Source organism: Portunus trituberculatus, chromosome 38 (assembly GCF_017591435.1).
Source record: "Portunus trituberculatus isolate SZX2019 chromosome 38, ASM1759143v1, whole genome shotgun sequence".
Lineage (NCBI taxonomy): Eukaryota > Metazoa > Arthropoda > Malacostraca > Decapoda > Portunidae > Portunus > Portunus trituberculatus.
Window position 1 is genome coordinate 25,344,043 of NC_059292.1, and position 24,000 is coordinate 25,368,042.

Sequence of the window (24,000 nt, forward strand, 5' to 3'; positions counted from 1 at the left end):
GTGTGTGCCTGGTCTCAGGCCTATCCGAAGATCGAAAATAAAGAGCTCTGAGCTCGTTCCGTAGGGTAACGTCTGGCTGTCTCGTCAGAGACTGCAGCAGATCAAACAGTGAAACACACACACACACACACATACCCGGTAGCTCAGTGGTTAGAGCGCTGGCTTCACAAGCCAGAGCACCGGGATTCGATCCCCGGCCGGGTGGAGATATTTGGGTGTGTCTCCTCTCACTTGTATCCCCTGTTCATGTTCACCTAGCAGTGAGTAGGTACGAGGAATTGTGACCTTGTTGTCCCGGTGTGTGGTGTGTGCCTGGTCTCAGGCCTATCCGAAGATCGGAAATAATGAGCTCTGAGCTCGTTCCGTAGGGTAACGTCTGGCTGTCACGTCAGAGACTGCAGCAGATCAAACAATGAAACACACACACACACACACACACACACACACACACACACACCAATAATAGCAACAGAGAACCGATAACAGAATATCTAAACACACACACACACACACACACACACACACACACACACAATCTACCACATTACCATCACCACTCACACCCTCACACTCAGCAATCACGCTTATTGGAGGCCAGCACGTGTGTAGCCCAGCGGACCAAACCTATAAATAGAGCGGCTACCACAACCACAGAGGCACCAGTTATTTACTATTGGGAAGGGAGGCGAGACTGCCGTGCCAAATGATGCTGTGCTCCTCTCCCTTACCCATCCCCTACCCATCTCTTCCCCTTCCCCTTGCCCCTTCCCTCTTCCCTCTCCTTGTCCTTGCCAGACCAGACCAGAGGCGACGAGCTCTGGCAGAGACAGGGAAAGAGGAAAGCCGCCCCCGCCTCTTTTTAATAGCCGTGACGAGTGCCTGCTGGGGATGTGGTGTTGGGGGAGGGGGTGGGCTAGACAAGAGGCAGACAGGAGATAGGAGATAGAAGCGAGGAAGGGAACACGAGTGAAAGGAATCTTTAGACAGACAATTGACAGACAGAAATGACAGTAAATAAAAGTAAGGAAGGAAACTTTTAGATAGGAATGTGACAAGATAGACAAAAGATAAGGAAAATAAAAAGGTTTATAGAGTGAGACACAAAGAAACAAGGAAAGACAGTATTAGACCAGAAATGACAGTAAATAAAAGCAACGAAGGGCGCGTGAATATATGAAAAAAAAAATAGATGGACAGGAGATAAGAGTAAGAAAGAGAAGGTCTAGAATTTTAAATAGAATGAGACAGATAAAGACGGAAAGGAAGCATTTCACAGACAAGAGACGGACATAACTGACAGGAAATATGCGAAAACGAACGATTAGACAGACAAGAATGAGATACATAGACGGGAAATAAGAACAAGAAAGGGAAGATTTAGACGGAAAAAGAGACAAGAAGAAAGGAAAGATTTTAGACAGAAAAAAGTTATGGTTCAACAAACAAGAAGATTAATACGTGTTATAGATAGGTGTGTATGGTCAGAAAGACGAGACATTAGACAGATGGATGGGCAGATAACGGAAGGTAAAACGAGCTGACAGTCAGACAGACAGATAGACATAAAGACAGATAGACAAACCGACAGTGAGCAATGAAGCTTAACAGAATGACTACAAAACAAATATATATGCACGCTTATATTCAATGAAGTATAAAAGATTCGATGACAGAAACACTTAGGACTGACGGAAACCATCACACACACACACACACACACACACACACACACACACACACACACACACACACACACACACACACACATATTACATTTTTATCCTACTATTTGTTTTCTTTTCTTTACTTAGAAAGACACTATAACAAAATAATAACTATAACAAAATATACATACACAAATACATAAATTGAATAAACGAAGCAAAAAAAAAAAAAAAAACAGGAAAGTGAAAAGAATGAATATAAATATCAACAGATAATAATAAAATAAAGTAACACAATAAGATAAACAAAATATATTAATTAATTAAAGAATAAAAATACTATATATATATATATATATATATATATATATATTTTTTTTTTTTTTTTTTTTTTTTTCTACTTAAACAAACAAACAAACAAGCAAATCACAATAAAGAATGTCTAACCCATGTCCTACGTTTGTCTCTCTCTCTCTCTCTCTCTCTCTCTCTCACACACACACACACACACACACACACACACACACACACACACACACACACACACACACACACACACAGCATCAGACGTCATGTTGCAACCTCCTCCTCCTCCTCCTCCTCCTTGCAACTTTCTATAAGCAGCAGAAGAGGAAGACACAAGCCATGCCACTACACGCCCCTTACTTCACTCGTCAAGCCTTGAATCCAATCATGAACACGCCGCCTCCCTCGGTGTGTGTGTGTGTGTGTGTGTGTGTGTGTGTGTGTGTGTGTGTGTGTGTGTGTGTGTGTGTGTGTGTGTAATTCACTGTTTGATCTGCTGCAGTCTCTGACGAGACAGCCAGACGTTACCCTACGGAACGAACTCAGAGCTCATTATTTCCGATCTTCGGATAGGTCTGAGACCAGGCACACATCACACACCGGGACAACAAGGTCACAACTCCTCGATTTACATCCCGTACCTACTCACTGCTAGGTGAACAGCACCTACACGTGAAAGGAGACACACCCAAATATCTCCACCCGGTCGGGGAATCGAACCCCGGTCCTCTGGTTTGTGAAGCCAGCGCTCTAACCACTGAGCTACCGTGTGTGTGTGTGTGTGTGTGTGTGTGTGTGTGTGTGTGTGTGTGTGTGTGTGTGTGTGTGTGTGTGTGTGTGTGTGTGGCAATCCTATTATCATTATTGTTTTAAAGGGTGCTCGTAGGTGGTGGTGGTGGTGGTGGTGGTGGTGGTGGTGGTGGTGGTGGTGGTGGTGGTGGTGGTGGTGGTGGTGGTGATGATAAGTAGTCTTTCATCACACAATTCAAGGAAAATTTAATTACATCATAATTATAATGATGAAAACATGTTGCAATGAAGACAAACGCGAAGACTGTTTACTACTACAATTACTACTACTACTACTACTACTACTACTACTACTACTACTACTACTACTACTACTACTACTACTACTACTACTACTATTAGTTACTACTACTACTACTACTACTACTACTACTACTACTACCACTACTACTACTACTACTACTACTACTACTACTACTTAACTATCACTATTACTATTGCTACTATTGCTGCTGCTGCTGCTGTTGCTGTTGCTGTTGCTGCTGCTGCTGCTGCTGCTGCTACTACTACTACTACTACTACTACTAATAATAATAATAATAATAATAATAATAATAATAATAATAATAATAATAATAATAATAATAATAATAATAATAACAACAACAACAACAACAACAACAACAACAACAACAACAACAACAATAATAATAATAATAATAATAATAATAATAATAATAATAATAACAACAACAACAACAACAACCACAATAACAACAATAATAATTTGAAATAGAAGGGCATAGTCAAAATTAGCAAGCAACTGCATATCAAAAGAATTCAAAGAAAAGGAATACAAAGGAATACAAAGGAAAGTCAAACAGCAACAGACCCGTTGGTCCTTTCGAGGCTGTTTGGTAACTACTTCTAACTGGCTACAGATAAGAGAGACAGGACAGTACAGGAGAAGGCTCCTCCCCACCCACCACTCCCTCCAGCTTTCGCTGGCATGGAAAATAGCTTGGAAAAGTACCATGCAGTATGGAAAAACTGACATGGAATTTTCACAGGAAAGGATGAAAGGAAATTCTATTATTCACCCTACGGTGAACTCTACATATCTATCTACAAGAAAGTTAATAAAATACATACTAATATCATGTTTAATTATTCAGACAAGAAGAGAGCTTGTTGGGGTTATTCTTTAAATATTTATCAATTTTGTTTTTGAATGATGCAATGGAAGTACTGTTTACTATTTCTGAAGGAAGCTTATTCCAAATGTTAACTATTCTATTAAAGAAAAAGTGCTTTGCCTCGTGGGTTTTAAAGCGTTTTGGTGTAATTTTAAATCCATTATTCCTTGTTATGGTGGAATGATCAATAGTAAAATATTTATTTACATCAAGGTTGTTGTATCCCTGAAAAATTTTGAAAACTTCGATTAGGTCTCCTCTTATCCTGCGCTTTGTTAAGCTGAATAAATTTAATGCTTCCAGTCGTTCCTCATACGGCTTGTTTCTCAATCTCGGAATCATCTTGGTCACTCTACGCTGGATCCTTTCCAGTTTTTCAATGTCTTTTCTGTAATATGGTGACCAGAACTGCACACAGTATTCCAGATGAGGACACACCCATGAATTATATGAAGTAAGGATAACTTTTTCTGATTTAAATTCAAAGGTTCTTCCAATGAACCCAACTAATTTATTTGCATTCTTTACTGCTTCTGTGCAGTGTTTACTCGGCTTGAGATTTTTAGACACCACAACACCAAGATCTTTTTCATTCTCAGCAATTGCCAGAGGTACATTACTCATTACGTATTTTGCTTGTACATTGTTACTTCCAATGTGTAGGACTTTACATTTTTTTATATTGAATTTCATTTGCCATTTTTCTGCCCAGCGTGTTAGTTTATTTAAGTCACACTGTAGGAGGAGGAGGAGGAGGAGGAGGAGGAGGAGGAGGAGGAGGAGGAGGAGGAGGAGGAGGAGGAGAAAGAAGGAATTTATTCCATTGTACCATTGTATAGTGCAAACAATATTTTGAAAAGGAGTTAATTCAGGTTTGTTGATGTCTTGATGTCACATAATGGTGTTTTGCCCTACTATGAATTAGAGTGTTAGTACTCTGTGTGTTCTTGAAGGCTGTAATTGTTTATCAGTGACGCAACAAGCTAGGGGGAATTCGTGGCGCAACTGATCCGATTACAAAGTGTTTTGGTTGGCTGATACGTTTTCTTCTGTTTGATCGTTAGTAAAGTCGTTCCTGCACTGTGGTTTTTGAGCTTTTTTTTTCAAATTACTTCAAAATTCGTAACTTCAATGACTGGAAGTACTAGATGTTAATGACCAGATAAATAAAGTTTACGTTGTTACGGTTGATCGACAGAAAAGTAATCTCTGTAATGTTATGCAATCTTTCAGATCTTTCAAATGTCTAAAATAAATAATAATAAAAAAAATAATAAATATAAACAACTTCAAATACATCATCATTCATCCTTAATTTAGACCGGCAAAAGTAAATCCTCTCAATCAATCCATTTTCATGCAATAACATTTAACCAATCAACAGTTACGTTAGCACCTACAGAGATCTCATCGAACCTTTTAACATTTCAAAACCTTTCACTTCAACTACTATCTATACCACTTCGCATCCTTGGTATTGAGAGGCAGAAAAAGTGTAACTCTTTCAACACACGATCCGTCTCTCATTCTGTATTTACTGAGATTGATATCATGTTGAGAATAATTTACTGCGATACTATCAAAGAACTTCATCATATTGTCGTGAGGAGGAGGAGGAGCAGGAGCAGGAGCAGAAGCAGCAGCAGGAGGAGGAGGAGGAGGAGGAGGAGGAGGAGGAGGAGGAGCAGGAGGAACAGCAGGAGGAGGAGGAGGAGGAGGAGGAGGAGGAGGAGGAGGAGGAGGAGGAGGAGGAAAGTTGTGGTTCTGGAGGAAGAATTTAAGAGGAATGAGGTGAGAGGGATGGCGTAACAGTGATTCTCCTAAGAGAGAGAGAGAGAGAGAGAGAGAGAGAGAGAGAGAGAGAGAGAGAGAGAGAGAGAGAAACTAGTCTTGCGTCACTCCCCGGAAAGATGGAGAGAGTTTGTGGCGATGGTGATGGTGGTGGCGGTTAAGACAGTGATGATAGTTGTCGGTGGTGGTGAAGCGCAGCTGATCCTAACAATGATCCGTCACGAGTGTAGATAACCAGTGGCGGTGAAGTAATGCAGCCCGTCACTGTGTAAGGGCAGGAAATGAATAGGCGTAGAAGTGGATAGGAATGTGTATTGTGGGGAAGGGAGAGGGAATTACGAATCATTATGCAACACTTCTGAACTGCACCTGCTCTACTTTTATAAGGGTTAGTTAAAGTCAGATGGGTTTTAAAGGGTGTTTTTTATGGTTCTAATAACAGATTAACATCTTCAGAACTGGAACACACCTTGAGATTAGTGTACGGTTAGACCATTTTTGACATTAGGAAGGGTCTATGGAGGTCAGAAGATTAATGGCCACAGGCTTCACTATTTCAATCCCCATATAAGTTTCTGAAGCTGTATAAAATTACCAATAGTAAGCAGAATGAATATGGAAATGCGTCATGGTACTCAAGGAGTTAATAAGACTGCTATGTTACTAAAGAAAGACACTACTGAGAACTCGACTTATCATATTTGTTGCCTTTGAAAATAATTCTCTATCGTACCTCTCCTACTTTCAAAAGGCTTAGTTAATAAAATTATGGAGTTTTTAATACATATAGTGAAAGATTCACAAAACTATTGATACTATTGAAAACCCGACTTATCATATCTGTAGACTGAAATAGTTATCGGAACCGCTGCTCCCCTACTTTCAAAAGGCTTTTTAAAGGTTCACAGGTTGTTAAGGATTTTTTTTTTTTTTGGGGGGCGTTTAGTGATATTAACAAAACTACTATGTTATTAAGATAAACACTATTAGAAATCCGACTTTTTTTTATATAGACTGAAAATAGTTACCTATACAGCACCTCCTCTATTTTCATAAGACTTATTTAAAGTTACACTGATTCTTAACCTATTCAGTACCAGGACGCGTTTGCATACTCATTCTGCTTATTATATGATAATTTTATACAGCTTCACCAACTTATATGAGGGATTAAAACAGTGAAGACCCTGACCATTAATCTTCAGACCTCCATAGACAGTTTGTAATGTAAATAAAATCGTCTAATCGTACTCAAATTTCATGGCTAAAAAAACGTCCCACTACTGAAGGGGTTAAGGGTGCTTCTGTGGTTTCAGTGACAGATTAATAAGACTGCTTTGTTATTAAAAAGAAAAACACTATTGAGAACCCGACTTATTATCTCTGTGGTCTTCGAAAATAGTTCTCTGCGTCACATCTCTCATAAGTTTCAAAGCTACATGTTTTTTAAGGATTTTTTTTTTTTAATGGCTCTACTGACAGATTAATAAGACTGTCATGTTATTAAAAGAAGAGACACACTATTGAGAACACGACTTATCATCTCTGTGGCCTTTGAAAATAGTTGTGATGAGGGAGCTATGCGGATCAGAATATGGGCATCAGTTTTGTGGTGTAGTGATGCTCCCCAAGCGGAGGTAATGATTTTGAGTTATTGGTATCAACACTATCTATGGGGAGGTGTGCGAGTTAAGGTTTTGTCAGCTCTGGGATGCGAATATTCTTTACTGTTCGTGATGGAAAGGAAAGAAATGGAAGAAAAATAAAAGAAGACCAGCAGTACCAAAAACATCAGCAATACCAACAAGAACGATAATGAAAACAACAACAACAACAATAATAACAACATCAACAACAATCCTTATTCTCATTACACTTTCATTCAACTTTATTACACACACACACACACACACACACACACACACACACACACACACACACACACACACACACACACACACACACACACACACACACACACACACACACACACACACACTCAGTGGTTAGAGCGCTGGCTTCACAAGCTAGAGGACCGGGGTTCGATTCCCCGGCCGGGTGGAGATATTTGGGTGTGTCTCCTTTCACGTGTAGCCCCTGTTCACCTAGCAGTGAGTAGGTACGGGATGTAAATCGAGGAGTTGTGACCTTGTTGTCCCGGTGTGTGGTGTGTGCCTGATCTCAGGCCTATCCAAAGATCGGAAATAGTGAGTTCTGAGCTCACTCCGTAGGGTAACGTCTGGCTGTCTCGTCAGAGACTGCAGCAGATCAAACAGTGAAACACACACACACACACACACACACACACACACACACACACACACACACACACACACACACACTTTCTTGGCTCAATCTAAAACTTTACGTATGCAGGATTTCTCTGAGGAGAGCAAAAGCTTAGGACAACTACGCCTTCACAACCAACTGCTGAGGCCTGTGGGAGATCGTAGCGCCCATCACACACTTCTGCTCCATCTCAACACCCTTGCTTCATAAGACAACAAGACATCAGAAAGCAAGGGAGGATGCAGGATTCCATCAGGCAAACACGTGGGAGTCCCTGAATACAAAAAAATGCTTAACTATTTCCTCTTTCCATCCCTATAATATTTGTGTAATAATTTAAGGTTTCCTGTTCACTAGGTACTTGGAATCAGATTTCTGAGTCTTTTCTATTTCATCTATCCTTAATTTATAACTAGTTTCCTCATGTTCTTTTTTTTCTAGTCAACTTTATCACGCATTTCTGTTTTCCTTTGTTTTCCTCTCATAAAGGTTTATTATACCCTCTCACCAAGTCTGTCACATTAAATTTTCCATCCCTAAACCTGATTATTGAATCTATTTAATTTATCTACCCCTATTTGAGAACCATTTTCCTCATGTATTTATTTATTTTATTTATTTTTTTATATATTTTTTAAAGCTAACTTCATCAAGCATTTTTGTTTTAGTTCTCCTACATGAAGGTTTATCACACTTTTTCACCAAGTCTGCCACAGTAATCTAGCCACTTGAGGACCTGTGAACACGCCAACCCTCCGAATGATTGATGTTCTCACTTACTGGTTGGTCCGCATGTTTCCCGTCTTGTTAAGTGCTAAAGTACCTAAGCAATCATAAGGTATCGAGTTATTCAAATACTTCTGGTGGCACATCTTTAGAGGAATAAAGTCGATGTGGTATAACACGTTTTAAGATACGGAGGCGAATGGGAATACGAAAACCAATCAGTGAGTGTCAGTGACAGTGATACTCGTATGTATTCGCGTGTCCTCAGCTGATAAAATTACTACAAACTCACTGAAACAACGTATAATAGTTAAACAGATACCTTTATCATACATTATTTCATGTAAGTTATGTAGTCGTGTTAGCAGCCATGGACAGGGAAGTACCATTGCTATACCCGCGCAAACCTGGTATGTATTCTCCCTGTGCAATCCTATGCAACTGTTCCCTGCAGCGCATAATACGCATTATTCCTGCACATCGAAGTAGGTTGGTTTACTGTCTCATTTGAATACAGTACTACCTGACTTACTACAAGTTCTCGTTAAGTGTGCAGTTGGACTTAATGAGCCAACCACAGCCAGACAGGGCCCGCTATTCACTGACAGCCTGACACACACCTCCTGTGAGTCACCACGCCGCCGTCTGCATGTGTCACCCCACGGCAAGGCAGATGTTGTGTGTGTGTGTGTGTGTGTGTGTGTGTGTGTGTGTGTGTGTGTGTGTGTGTGTGTGTGTGTGTGTGTGTGGCTCAGATTAGTGGCATTTAGACAGAAAAAAAACCCTGCCACAAATTTATCTTCTCTTTTCCTCTGGATCTCAAGGAGTGGAGTCAATAGAATTTCCCTAACAGGGTCATGGCTTTAGTAAGGCATGATAACACTCTTTTTGGTGGCTATAACGGGAGTGAACCCGGGAAAGTGACACTCAAGATGAAGTACATGTATGGAAGTAAATACAACTCTGGATGGGTAAATATGTAAAAATTCGGTTTAGGTCAATGGTGGAATACTAACTTTCTATTATACAGTTACAGTTCTAGTGTGCAATGGAAACGCTCTATTTGAAGCTTATAACGGGAGTGAACCGGGAACAGTGACGCTCAAGATGAAGTACAGCTCTGATTGTAGAGTGGAAGAAAAAGGATACGTAATTATAGAAAATTTGTTGAGTCATTGTTGGAATATTCACTATCATACTATTATATTGTTCTAGTGTGGTATGGAAACACTCTTATACGTACAAATGATGGGAGTAAACAAACGGGAAAGAACACTCTATATTCAGTTAAATTTGAAATTATGAGGAAAATCACTGAAAAGCAGTGTTACTTGAATCAATGGTGGAATATTAAGTTTCTTACGGCCCTAGTATGGTACAGTCACACTCACTTTGATGGCCATAACGCGAGTGAATCAGGGAGAAGGGGACGCTCCAATGATTACCTACAGAATCAAACTCTGCTATATATAAAATCGAGGAAAAAGAGGAGGTGGGGAGAAGAATTATGTTTGAGTTAATCGAAAAGAACTGAACGAAGGCGATACAGATAACAAAACTAAAGGAAATATAAGAGCTTCTAATAAATTATAAAGGTCAGTGAATGTCAAGCCGCCATCTATGATCATGTTTACCGGTATATATATTTTTACATGAATCTGAGCAGACCATATGCATTATTTGTATCATGATGTGAGTCTCTTTTTTATATTTTTTGGTGTTTTGTTCCCCTTGAATGGTGCCCTCATATATAAAAAATAAATAAACAAGATAACTAATCAATTAATGTATCTCATAACTCTAACCGTAATGTTTACAACTCATAGAAACGCCACCGATGCATTGAATAACCTACTTGTTTATTGGAGTCATTTAGTTGCTATGACAGGCTTGGATTGTGCAATAATTACTGTGTTCTCTCTCTTTACATGGAATAAATTGACGTAATTTCGAAAGTGATATAAAGCTTGTAAATAATAACAGATACCTAGAGTTGTGAACGTAATATATATAGTCTACATAGCTTTCATCTTAAAGTCATGCACTAGGTCAGGATCATGCACACGGCTGGCAAGACTTCTTTATCATATACCACTGTCATTTCCCTTCACCATGTATTCCATTTCTAAACATTTTACAGGTTAGACATTGGAAACTCTATCCTTTTAATCTCTTTCTCTTGTTTTGTGAGCGCCTGTGCTTTCAGATTTGTGTATTGTGTACGGCCGTGAGAGGGTTTGAATTAAAAGAACTGAACTCATGACGTGAACAGGATAATAACGAATAAACTAAGCCTTCCTCTTATCCACCATACGCGATCGGAGCATCATTAAATTTCAATCACACACAACAACACATCACATCATTACTATAGCAATACGCAAGAATCGTAGGAACATAACCCACCTTAGCTGTTTTCGGGATGTGTTAAGGATCAGATTAACGTTTAATTAGCTACATTAATTAATTTAACTTAATCCATCTAAAGCTAACATATTCCAACACTTCCTTAAAATAACAGTAGATAATTTTCATAAGATGAATTGCTGCCAATATTCAACACATGCCAATAAAGTAAAAAAAAAAAAAAAAAAAAAAAAAAAAATTTTACGAATCACCCATTTTAAACTTAACCTTCTTATACTAACAATTAAAACAATAGAGATAACTAATCTCGTTGTAGAACAGAAAGTAACAGAAAAAAAGTAACATGAAAAAAGAAACGGTATAAAATTACAGGAAAAAAAAAACAGGAAAGAAAATAACACGAAAAAAGAGTATAAAAAATATTGAATGCTTCTGTTTCTATTTCGGAGCTAGCCTAGCCTAACCTAACCTAACTTAATTACTGTTACTTTTCTTCCCTGATATTTTCCTTGCAAGCATCGACTAATCTAAACATCATAAAACTATAACAGCATTCAACCAAACACGTAAGGAAGAGCTTCTCATGGTCTCGAAAAGTACACTATAGCCTATAGTTACGAAACAGCCAGTTAGTAGCCATATGTGAACCTGCAGCCCCGCTTCTCCCCTTCCTGACACACACACACGCACGCACACACACACACACACAGCGCAACCCTTCGAATTGAGGCCCAGCGATGCGTGACTGATCATTAGGAACACCAAAGGGCAACCTTCAGCTTACTCTCTCATGCACGAAGGTCTAGTGTCATTAGCAGGCCGCTGTATAATTAAATAATACACAATCACAAGAGAAATTCTGCTACTCACTTCCCTTCCAGCGCTCCCTCACTTGTCAGAAAGTATTGTTTTGGAGTTGTAGCCTGTCTCATTCAGCCAACGACCACACCACTATCTTCAGATCAATCTGGCTAGCGAAGCAATATAGATTTCCATTTACTTTTTTTTTCTGGTAATGTGATATATTTCGTTGTTATGGGCTACATCATTATCGTTGCTTTATTTCTTCTTTTTAAAGGCATGGGGAGGTATGGGTGGACAGCACGGCAAAGGCATGACAGTCCCGCCAAAGGTTGACAATCTCCTAGCAAGTAGATACAGAATGTTATCAATAACATAATAATCAATGTTCTATTCATCTGGAAACGGCTGGGATTTAATACAACAATAATTTAGCTCATGTCAGCAGGGAACATGTAGCAGCGATGACATCTGGTGGATTAATTTTGAAAACTTATTATAGACTGGATACGGCAGCAGCCTCACACATATTCACAGCTCCACTATGGAAAACAATTCTAAACATGATTTCCAAGTACTATTTACATAAATCATTAAGGAAATAACTGTGGAATGAGTGATTCTGCACACAGCATACATATTTTTTGGTGAAAACGCAATTGCAGTTAAATGAATGAGACTATAAGATTTGTAGCTACCTGATAGCCATTGTTGATCATCTCTCTCTAACCTGCGCGGCCCGACGGACACTGCCTCCTTCACCAAGCCTCCTAAGCATCCGCGTGGTCTTCTTGCTGGCCTTGCTGCACACGCACAGGGTCACACTCGGCAAATAACTAAAGTAGGCCTACAACGCAACCCGCGCCACGTGTCACTCACCTCGCACGCAAGTGTAAACAATATACAATGATAAGTGAGCACCGACAAGCGTAAGGACAGCCTGCGTGAAGGGAAAGGAGAAAACACGAAAGTAAGAAAGAAAAATATGAAGGAAAAGAGAAGCAAATTAGTGACATGACACGAAGAAAATTGCCACTATAATTTATGTTAATGGATAAATCTAATTGTTAATTTTATACTGTAACCTACTACATGAAGCAAAATACAAGCTGACGAAGGAAGGAGTTTATCACCACAGCAAGAGCACCACTCACAATAACAATAGAGAGGAAAAAACGACGAAAATTCATAATAAGTTGAAATAGCACGTTATAACGATTAGATAGCCTTCCAAAGCAATATGATAAATACTGTCCTTCACTTTATGTTTTACATAGCCTGATATGAAGAAGAATAAATGGTTTATGATAATTACAACCAGCTCATTATAAATCAAATGCTCTGCAAGACTTCTGACTACGATAAACGAAACTTAATGATAATCACTGCAATACTATCTCACACAACATATCTAGCCAAACATCGCTTAGCGAAAAAAAAGTAATAAATAAATAGAAATAATGACAACAGAGATAGACAAAATACAGAATGAATTATGAAGTATTGAAGTGATAACGATATACAACAACAGCAAAACATTATACAGTTGGGTCAGACATGAATAAATATTAATTCTATTATCTTGTGCGAAAGGGAAAGCTGTTAAATCTCTCTCTCTCTCTCTCTCTCTCTCTCTCTCTCTCTCTGGGTGGATGAGTGTCGCTGATGACAGTGGCGCCACTTTCAGTAGTAGCTATACATATTTAATTAAACTAAGCCTGTGTACCTGCATGAATCTGATGGAGAACAAATTCAAACTAGCGGTACTAAAAATATAGAGCACTCGATCACACCCGCTATTCTCAAAGGCGCCATGCAGGAAATCATGCTCTCAACTTCAGCTGTAGTACCATTTTTATTCAGTTTTTGGAGGAGCAATGCTGGTTAGAGATATGATATCAGTAAGTCTTCTTGACAGTTCGACTAATTAGGCACATTCTTCTATTCTTTTTCTTATTATTATTGTTATTATCATTCTTCTTCTTCTTCTTCTTCTTATTATTATTATTATTATTATTATTATTATTATTATTATTGTTGTTGTTGTTGTTGTTGTTGTTGCTGTTGTTCTTCTTCCTCGTTCACCTCCTCCCCTTTCTCCTTTTCAAATGTTAAGGCCAAGGGCACAAATATATATATATATATATATATATATATATATATATATATATATATATATATATATATATATATATATATATATATATATATATATATATAGAGAGAGAGAGAGAGAGAGAGAGAGAGAGAGAGAGAGAGAGAGAGAGAGAGAGAGAGAGAATGGAAATTTCACATTTCGTCTCTTGCTAAAACAGCTTCTATGAAGTTAGGCGTTCTGAGGCGTCTCCGCCAGTTTTTCTCATCCCCATCCCAACTGTTAACACTATATAAAAGGCCTCATCTGCCCATGTACGGAGTATTCTTCGCATGTTTGGGAGAATTCCAGTTACACAGTTCTATTAGAATGTGTGGAATCAAAAGCTTTTCATCTCATCAACTTCCCTCCTCTGACTGACTGTCTTCAGCCTTTCTCACAGCCGGAATGTTGCATCTCTTGCCATCTTTTAGCGCTGTTTTCATGCTAACTGCTCTTTTGATCTTGCTGACTGCATGCCTCCCTTCCTCCTTTGGCCTCGCTACACAAGTCTTTCCTCTTCCTCTTACCCCTATTCTGTCCAACTCTCTTATGCAAGAGTTGACCAGTACTCTCAATCTTTCATACCTCTCTTTGGTAAACTCAGGAACTCCCTGCCTGCTTCTGTATTTTGATTACCTATGACGACTTCTTTCAATAGGAGGTTTCAAGATATTAATCCCTGTCCTTTGGCTAACTCTACTGGATCTTTATGGAAACTTCCAACTTGAGTGGGCGTTTTTTTTTTTTTCTATCTTTTTGTTGCCCTTGGCCAGTTCTTCCCTCTTACATAAAGATAAATGAATAAATAGATAAGTAAATAAATAAATAAATATATACATACATACATACATACATATATATATATATATATATATATATATATATATATATATATATATATATATATATATATATATATATATATATATATAGAGAGAGAGAGAGAGAGAGAGAGAGAGAGAGAGAGAGAGAGAGAGAGAGAGAGAGTCCCTGCTCACGATACCGATAAAAAAAACAGATAATAGATAAAAAAAATATGTATATAAACATTAAAGATCCCAAAAACGAAGATGGCTTTTTTTTTATCTATTTGTGTATTTTATCTATTCATATTTTTTTACGTCAAGTTATTTAAGAATTAGTGGTGATATAGCTATTCACTGCCAGGGATGTGTGTGTGTGTGTGTGTGTGTGTGTGTGTGTGTGTGTGTGTGTGTGTGTTGCTGCCCCCGCTATGGTTTCTAGGACAGTGTGTATCTCAGCATTGTGTCTGCTGCGGTAAGGGGTTACTGATAACATTGATAGTGGTGTTCTCTCTCTCTCTCTCTCTCTCTCTCTCTCTCTCTCTCAGTGATTCTCAATTACTCGAGTTTATAAGAGAGAAAAAAATAAGAGGGACTTTAATAATGTTGTCATGGTCCAGTGTTATTGTTGTTATTTTTGTTGCTACTGTTGTTGTTGCTGTTTTAATTTCATATCGCCTTGTGAATATTACCGTCAACGAAAGCAAACACACACACACACACACACACACACACACACACACACACACACACACACATTATCATCTCAGACATCTACGTACCTACAACACGACGAACGATAAGAACTTTTTACATACGCATGACCTACTCATGAGACGGGAGAATGGAGGAATTATTGTAACAAGGTGCAGATAACCTACTTGCTGCACCAGAGCGGAGAGAAGGCTCTAGCGTGCGTAATACAGGCAATAGACGAGAAGCACTACTACTAGGGACATAGGAGAATACACCAATTACTGTATCAAGGTGAAGATAACTTACTTGCAATTTTAAAGAGTGAAGCTACTACTACAGAGGATAATATGATAAATAGCCATGAAATCTATAATATTCATCCTCTTCACTAGGTCTGTCCTCTGATTTGTTGAGTATCCATTGCCACGTTATGTTAGACTGCGTTAGTGTAAGTAATATGATCTATAGTAAGATATCACCCTCTTACTGTATTCACCGTCTTCTCTTAGTTCAAATCCTGCTTCTGGCTTGTTGAGAATCTTCTGTTACCTTTAGTTAGTGTAGGTAAATGAAAGAGGACTTATGATTGATGGAAGGCAACGTTGGATGTGAGTGAAGGTTGCTTGAGACCATAAAGAGAGACTGTACCTGTGTTTATTTAGATTTACTAGATGAGAATCTACTGTTACCTTTTGTTAGTGTCATTACTGATGAGAGGACTTATGATTGATGGGAGATAACGTTGGAAGTGAGCGAAGGTTGCTTGAGACCATAAAGAGACCATAAAGAGAGACTGTACCTGTGTTTACCTGTGTGGTTCCTCTCACCTGCTGGGTCACTGTATCAAAGGGCGCAAGTAGCTCCAGGTGTTAGTTGCAAAAGCGAGTAAATGAGTGGACAGGCAGTGCAGAGAGAGAGAGAGAGAGAGAGAGAGAGAGAGAGAGAGAGAGAGAGAGAGAGAGAGAGAGCATCTAAATGGGACGATATTTGCCATGAACTCGCCAACACTTACACCTTGTATAGAGCGCGCGCGCACACACTCAAATACTTACACACACACACACACACACACACACACACACACACACACACACACACACACACACACACACACAATCATCGTGTGTGTGTGTGTGTGTGTGTGTGTGTGTGTGTGTGTTAAAGTTCCATGTCACAGTGTCAATTTTCCTTCATAAACAAAACCGCAACACTAACCTTCATAAATCTAACGAAGACGAAGATGTATTACCTTTAGTGGCAGTGGTGGCGGTGGTGGTGGTGGTGCTGGTTGTGGTGGTAGACTCGCCCAAACAAGTGTTCACAGCATGTGGTTTCCTTCACTAACTCCACGTCCCATCAATCACACTCACCCAGTACACACGCGTGTAATTACAATATTCTCTCCCTATTTTTTTCTAAACACAGTTGTCACATCGAACTAACACGCTCACACCGAATTCGAGAAACACGCACATACACACGCACACATGTACACGCACAATCGCTGACAGTCGCACACGCTCACACGTTCAGTGGTGTCGCTCAGAGTAGTCCATGAGAGCAGCGGCCGTGAAGACTCCTGCTGGGGGAGTGTGGTCACGCGTCAGGCTCCGTCGGTCTTTCATACAGGCGGCCACTGTGCAGGACACGCTACAGACCGCGGTCCGGCAGGTGGGGGGGAGCAGCCCAACCTTACTACGTCTTGTGTACGAGATTTCGCTGAGGTACTTCATCTACGACCAGTCCGTCAGCCAGCCAGGCACCGCCAAACGTAGGATTAGGGGAGCCAGGCACCGATCTGCAGGGGGCGCGGACGTGGCCTTATCCTCATCACCAGTGCTATAGACGCCCAGGTGAGGGACATAGGATAGCAAGATGTTGGCGACGCTCAGGTGTTCCCGGGTGGCGGTGAAAGGCGGAAAGGAGGGGAAAAAAAGGCCGAGCGACGGAACGGCAACACCACCAGGTAAAAGTGGCGGAGGCGGTGACCTTGTGCCGCCGCTGAGGAGGCTTCCGGCTGCGGGAGGCACCTCTACGGGGAGTCCCTCAGGCGTGGCGACAGATGTGAGGAGAGGAGAGAAGGGGCGGTGATGGGGAGTGCGGGCATAATGTCATGAAATGCCTGTTGTCACCCACGAGGTGGTGATGCATATGATTTGCGAGCTCAGTGCTGAAGAACAAGAACAATCAGAAAAGAAAAAAAACAGGAGGAGAAAGATAAGAAGACGAAGAAGAAGAAGAAGAAGAAGAAGAAGAAGAAGAAAAGAAGAAGAAAAAAGAAGAAGAAGAAGAAGAAGAAGAAGAAGAAGAAGAAGAAGAAGAAGAAGAAGAAAAAGAAGAAGAAGAAGACAAAAGAAAGAAAGAAAGAAAAGAAGAAGAAGAAGAAGAAGAAGAAGAAGAAGAAGAACGAGAAGAAAGAAAGAAAGAGAACAGCAGAAGAAGAAGAAGAAGATGATGAAGAAGAAAAAGAAGAAGAAGAAAAAGATGACGAAAAAGAAGAAAAAGAAAAAGAAGATGAAGAAGAAAAGACAAAATCAATAATCTTTTTCATCTGAGTTCGCGAAGGTCTAAAAAATTAGTGACGAACCTTATCATAAAATCTTCTTTACAGAAAACAACAACTTATTCACATCATCTTTCTCCCATGAAACTTCACAAGTTTCATTATCTTCCATACAGTCAGTGCACTTACAGCCCTTCTTTCCTTATATATATATATATATATATATATATATATATATATATATATATATATATATATATATATATATATATATATATATATATATATATATATATATATATATATATATATATATATATATATATATATATATATATATATATATATATATATACCCTACTTTCTGTCAGCAATAAGGGTATTGTTTTCATGTACTCCCTCAAACACATGCAGCACTGTCTTTCCTCCCATCGTCCATATGTCTACAGTCTGGAGTGACGATGGAGAAAACAGTGAACGCAATGAATGGTGATGGTGTTGCTACTGCTGGGACTGTGCAAAAGACGACTAACTGAATTAAAGGGTGGTAAAATCATTGAAGGAATGCCTACAGAGAATGTGGAGGATGGAAGGGACTGTGTAGACTGTAGAGTGACAATTGAAGGGGATGGTCGAGTCAGGGAAGGAATGTTTAGAATGTGGAATGTATGATGATATTAAAGAGTTGTATGGTAGAACGTACATTATTAGAAAGCTGTTTGCTGTTCATCTAAATCTTCCTTTTTTGTCGTCTTACAGAAAATGCTGTTAAGTACGAAGTCAGTCAGTGAATCAGTTAATCAGAAAATTAATCAAATTGTTTGCCTGTCTCATTATTCCATTCTCTGTTTTCTCTCTCTTTCTCCTGGTTATGCCTGTGATAGATGAGTAAGTGAGTGAGTGAACGAGCGATACTATAGCACATATATACGCCAAGATTAAGATCAAGGTGTGAGCGAAGCAAAAACACAACATAACTTTTGATGAATTTATGCATGAATACGATGAAGCAGATATCATTTTGTGTATCAGTGTCTCTATATTTGCTTGGGAGTTCATTTAAATTGTGTTTCATAACTGTAATGAGGAACTTGTGGTCAATAAATCTATCTTTCTATATATCTATCTATGTATGTACGTATGTCCAGAGTGGCACTAAAATAAATAATTAAGTAAATAGATGAAAAAATAAATGAATAAAATCCATGTTTTATTTATTTTTTTTATTTATACCACGTGGGTTTTTCACGGGAGTTTATGGGGTAAAGGGTGACAGATATTCAGGAGCTGCCTTGTGTGGATCAGCTGCTGGTGCATTGCAGTCTCTTCATCATGTCCCTGTGTTCCTAAGCTCACAGTTTGATCCTATTGCTTCAGACTCATACGTATACAATACACACCAACCTGTAGAATGATAACCAAACATGACATTCAGCCATTTCAGTCACTTTATGCATTTCTTGTTTTCCTAACATAAACAGGACAAATAATGGCATGTAATATTATTTCAAAGTAAGTTTCGCTTGTCTAATATATCACCTTCCTTTTTTTTTTTTTTTCATTTCTTCTTTAATTTTCTCACTCCACCGTTTTTCCATTTTTCCTCCTTCCTCTCTTCTTTTCCAGCTTGCCTCCCACCCTCTCTCTTTTCCTTATTCTTATTCCCTCCCTTCTTTTCTTCCTCCCTTCCTCACTTCCCTCCAACACCAGGAATCTTCATTCAGTCAAGTGATGGTGGAGGGTAAGAGAAGGTAGTTTGAGTCAGTGATGAAGAGAGAGAGAGAGAGAGAGAGAGAGAGAGAGAGAGAGAGAGAGAGAGAGAGAGAGAGAGAGAGAGAGAGAGAGAGAGAGAGAGAGAGAGAGAGAGAGAGAGAGAGAGAGAGAGAGAGAGAGAGAGAGAGAGAGAGAGAGAGAGAGAGAGAGAGAGAGAGAGAGAGAGAGAGAGAGATGGAGGAAGATGCCGGAAGAACTATAGAGGAAGAGGACGGTATTAGAGAGATTCGAAGAGAAGAGGGAGGAAGACTGGAGACTGGAGGGGAGGAGAAAGAAAATGAGCGAAGGGAAGGAGGAGACTAGAAGAAAAGACGATGCCGGAAGGAGTGGAAGAGAGGATGGAGGAGGTGGGAGAGAAAGAGGGAGAAAGGAGAAATAGAGGGAGGAGAAGAGGAATGGAGATATAGATGACCTGGGAAGATAGCTGGAAGGAGGTGGAGGAATACCATGAGGGGCATCAGAGTGGGTGGAGGGGAAGCCTTTGAGTACTCATGGTGCGACTCTCTTGAGGACTGAGACACACCCGCCAGAAGAGAAGCGTCACCACCACACCCACCGCCACCAGAGTCACCCACACTACCCATTCCATAGTAGTATTGGGCACTACCACGCCCCTCCCGACACCCAGCGCGGCGTTCACCGTATCCCTGAAAGCGGAGGCGAAGGTGTGGAAGCCTTCGCCGCCCTGTACGGGATGAGCGCGATGCAGGAGGTAGGAGGAGAGGACGAGGAGTGCCAGGAGGGGCCCCACCGTCACTGTAGCCAGGAACGTGCCGCCACGGATTGTCCTCATGGCGATCAAGATAGTATGGCTGTAGTGCTGTTGGAACAAAGTGAAGCTAGCCAGGTACAGCATCACCTCTATACTCAGCAGCATCCAGCTCGTGGCCTTTAGGTACAGGATCCGAGCTAGAGTGATTCGCCGCACGCTTATTCTGTATTCTGGGTCCCATTTGAGGCCAAGTACCTTTTTGTCCCTGCCTTCCTTCGCCTCACTCTCCTGTCCTTCACGTTTTCCTTCCTCTGCAGACACAGGGAGTATTTGGCTGGTGTTTCCATCCTCGTAGTTCTCAGGGTTGAACCTCATGTCAAAGGAAACGTAATACTTACTCACCTCCTCGAGCGCCTCGTAAAGGGAAGAGTAGTGGAGGCAGACGGCGGCGATGTGCAGAGCCAGGACGGTCACGTGGACGGCAGTGACCAGGGTGATGCAGCGCCTAGCCGCCTCGCCCCTGTCGGTGAGCATCAGGGCAAAGGGAACATTGGCCTCAAACCACATCACGACGACGTGCACGAAGGGAAACACCGTCAGGAGCACGGTCACAACATCATTGGATCGCAGGTCCACGGCTACCACGAAATGCGAGGACCACCAGCGGGGAACAGGATTGCTGTCCTCGTCACCACGCTGCACTGGATTCTCGAAGATGACGGTGATGGCAGTGGGGGTGGCGGAGCTGGGCTGGGCCGCTAGGAAGGTCACCAGCAGGGCCATGGTGAGGCTGTCTACCCATGAGTGTCGCTTTAGGTCGTCCAGTATTGATAGGGATTCATTCAACACCTCCAGAGGATTCACGCCCAAGTTGATGGTGACATTGACGCCTGAAAACATGACAGTAGCGTTCCCGCCACCGGCGTAGCCCTTCAGGTCCCCCAAGTAAACGCTATAACCTTCTGGGGGGTAGGGGCACCGGTGGCCTTGGACCCACGTCACCTGCTCCACAGCGCGGTAGCGATATGCCTGCGGCACCTTGGTAGTGTTGGGGGCCTGCATGGGTGTCTTGTCCAGACGAGAAAAGTCACAGTCAGGGAAAAAGCTTTGGGTCTCATTCTGGGTCAGCCTGAACTGGCGCAGGGACACCGCGCCCTTGAAGGTGCCATTGTGGGTAATGTTCTGGTTAAGAACGGCTGAGGTAACCAGCTGGCTGATTACATCCCACAGCTGGCCGGTGTCAAGGCCATCGGGATGGGGCGGTACCAGAGCCAGGTAAGAATTAGCCACGCCCTTCTTGAGGTGGGTGAGTGTCCGTGTGTCTTCGTGGTATACCATGGCCACCACCAGCACAGTGAGGCACACCAGGCCACCCAGGTGCATCATCTGCGCCCTCCTGAAGATCTCCCGCAGCCCAGGCATGACATTGTGCCGAGAGGGCACGCGACGCTGCAGGAACGTGGGCAGGCTCTCTGCCACGCGGGCCACCACGGCCCACACCACCATGGCTGTGGAGGAATGACAGCTTGGTGACAGCATGGTGACAGGGTAGTGACAGGATAATGACAGGATAGATGCGCACCACCACCACGCGGGGAACACAACGACAACGGTGGACTTTTTTCATTGACGGTGTGGAATTCTTGTTGAAATCATCAAAAATTCACAATAAGATTCCACTAGAGTCTGTTAAAAGCAATCTCTATGCGCCGGAGCCTTTGTGAATACGGAGCCAGTAGTAATTTTCCTTTACAACATAATGGATCGCTGATCCAAAGTCTGAGCTGAAAGTAATTTCTCTACACCACCTTGACTTTTGTATTCACTCTAATCGATGAGCAGTGAAAACATCAAGGTCACAAACTAGTGTCGCTGACAGGACCCCGTAACCTCGTGACCTCGTAAACTGAACACTGAGCCAAGCAAGACTGAGAGCAGCAGAGTAGCTGTCTTCCAAATATCGTATATCTTACTGGAAATTTCGAACGTTTTCTCGTACGTTAGCAAAGGAACCAGAAAATTGCGTTCAGATACTGTAATAAAGAAACGTAAAATTTCGTTTAGATGGTCATTAAGAAACTGAATATTGCCTTTTGAATGAAAAAAAAAGGTAGTTATAAAGCAACATGTATCTATTGACTATCAGTGGTATAATTAGTACAAGGTCAAGTAAGTACATAGACATAAAGAGCCTATCATTTTATCGTGAACACAATCCCTACACAGTTCCTCGGCGGGAAAAGCAGCACACACACACACACACACACACACACACACACATTCTCTCTCTCTCTCTCTCTCTCTCTCTCTCTCTCACCCCAAACAACAGCTGCCATAAGACTTGTGTTAAGCCACGAGGGTTTGACAGAACATAAGATATCTGTATTTCGTATGCACTGAGTTGACTTGGAAATATTTGACCTAATATCAAAATGTCATAGTTCGTTTATTGAAGCCAGTGTTCGTAAGTCCCTTAGAGAGCAACGTATTATGTCGACGGGAGAAATTAAATGAAGCACTGGTATTTTATTTATGCTTAGTATTTATTTGTATGTTGTAGTAGTGATGATAGTAGTAGTAGTAGTAGTAGTAGTAGTAGTAGTAGTAGTAGTAGTAGTAGTAGTAGTAGTAGTAGTAGTAGTAGTAGTAGTAGTAGTAGTAGTAGTAGTGGTGGTGGTGGTGGTGGTGGTAGTAGCAGTAATATTGATTCTAAATTGTAGGTCTGCCATGATACGCAATTTATATTTCTAGTATCGTTATTACGGTTGTCATTATTATTAAATTATTATTATTATTATCATTATTATTATTATTATTATTATTATTATTATTGTTATTATCATCATCATCACCATCATCATCGAAACACCTATGGTATCAGGAGAAATCAAATTAATGCGATACTACTACTATTACTACTACTACTACTACTACTACTACTACTATACTACTACATGAATTTGAGCCTAACATAATCCAGCACAATCTTATCTAACCAGACTTGAAGAGCATGATATATAATAGGAATAACGGTAGAAAATAAAGGATGAACTGCATAGAGGATCAAAGTTTATATTTAAGACAAAACATGTCAGAAAATATGACCCCACCGTCACGAGAGAGAGAGAGAGAGAGAGAGAGAGAGAGAGAGAGAGAGAGGGGGGGGATGAAGGGGCATGTGAGATGAAAAGTCAATAATATTTAAGAACAGATGATTTAATACATAGATTGATAAGTAGATAGGTAGATGAATAGACGAATAAATGAAAATAAAACATAAACGAAGGAGACAATAAGATGAAACTAGGGAATATAAAACGAAATATTGATAAGTAACACTATTTCTACCATACACGAGCTTAACAAATGATACTCGTTCAGTGTTTCACAAAACACTCTAATCGATCACTTTATTTCACTCTAGCTAATAGTAGGCTACAACCCGTGTGTGTGGGCAGCTCGTATGAGATGTTTGTATGAATATAT

The 24,000-nt window shown here is 40.6% G+C and overlaps 1 protein-coding gene across 3 annotated transcripts in view; it reads right to left on the reverse strand.

The window, feature by feature from the left end:
* Positions 1 to 17,188, reverse strand: part of LOC123515145 (tau-tubulin kinase 1-like) — a 108,454-nt gene extending 91,266 nt beyond the window's left edge. Inside the window, exon 1 of one of the 3 annotated variants that reach the window (XM_045273614.1) lies at positions 16,776 to 17,187. The gene's annotated coding sequence lies outside the window, so the exon portion shown is untranslated. Of the gene's footprint in view, positions 1 to 16,775 lie in introns of all 3 variants that reach the window. The other 2 variants (XM_045273616.1, XM_045273615.1) reach the window with 2 other exon arrangements.
* Positions 17,189 to 24,000: the final 6,812 nt, after the last annotated feature.